We start from the raw sequence: 1247 nt of genomic DNA on the forward strand, positions 1-1247 counted from the left end.
CTTGCCTCAGCCTCCCAAGTAGCTGGGACTACAGGCACCCGCCACAACGCCTGGCTATACTTTTGTTGCAGTTGTCATTGCTGTTTAGCTGGCTCAGGCCGCGTTTGAGGCTGCCAGCCTGTGTGTTTGTGGCTGGCACCCTACCCACTGAGCTCTGCCGCCTTGAGGCAAAGTCTTAAGCTGTTACCTGGGCAGAGTGTGGTGGTGTCATAGCTTACAGTAATCTTCAATTCTTGGACTCAAGCAATTCTCTTGCTTCAGTTTTTCTTTTTTTGTTTTTGAGATAGAGTCTCACTATGTTGTCCTGGGTAGAGTGCTGTGGCATCATGGCTCCACAGCAACCTCAAACTCTTGGGCTCAAGAGATTTTCTTGCCTCAGCCTCCCAAGTAGCTGGGACTACAGGTGCCCACCACAACCCCCAGCTATTTATAGAGTTGGGGTTCGCTCTAGCTCAGGCTGATATCAAGCTTGTGAGCTCAGGCAATCCACCTATCTCAGCCTCCTAGAGTACTGGGATTAGAGAGCTCAGCTCCTGGGTCTGGCCTTTCAGTTTTTCTACTTTTAGTAGAGACGGGGTGTCGCTTTTGCTTAGGCTGGTCTTGAACTTGTTGAGTTCAAGCAGTCCACCCGCCTCCCCCTCCCAGAGTGCTAGGATTACAGGTGCGAGGCCTGGCCTTAGAGGATGAGTTTTTGTTTTGCTAATTCCATGAATTGTGGCATCCACCCAGTAGAAGAGTGTATAGCTACAACAAATAAAGGTAAGTGTCTTTATGATGATTAAGTAATAGCCTCTTAGATATAGCATTAAGCTAAAAAATCTGAGGCAATGTGCTTATGTAGCATTTGTATATGAAAAGAGAAAATTTTAGATTTGCCTATGTTTAGAATGCCTCTGGGAGATATAAGAAACTGTTATCATTGGTTGTCTCTGGGGAAGGTAAGTGAGTGGCTGGGAGATGAAAGTAGGAAACAGATACTTTATCTTTTTTTGCTTATAAAATTTTATTACCTATTAAGAAATTTTAAGGCTCGGCGCCTGTGGCTCAAGCGGCTAAGGCGCCAGCCATGTACACCTAAGGTGGTGGGTTCGAATCCCCAGCTCGGGCCCACCAAACAACAATGATGGCTGCAACTAAAAAATGGCCAGGTGTTGTGGCAGGCGTCTGTGGTCCCAGCTACTTGGGAGGCTGACGCAGGAGACTCGCTTGAGCCCAGGAGTTGGAGGTTGCTGTGAGCTGTGATGCCA

The 1247-nt window shown here is 47.6% G+C and overlaps 1 protein-coding gene across 1 annotated transcript in view; it reads left to right on the forward strand.

The window, feature by feature from the left end:
* The window catches only part of VPS13D (vacuolar protein sorting 13 homolog D), a 275140-nt gene that overhangs the window by 29145 nt on the left and 244748 nt on the right, over positions 1 to 1247 (forward strand).

Source organism: Otolemur garnettii, unplaced genomic scaffold, assembly GCF_000181295.1.
Source record: "Otolemur garnettii isolate 467f Iridium unplaced genomic scaffold, OtoGar3 scaffold00067, whole genome shotgun sequence".
Taxonomy (NCBI): Eukaryota; Metazoa; Chordata; class Mammalia; order Primates; family Galagidae; genus Otolemur; species Otolemur garnettii.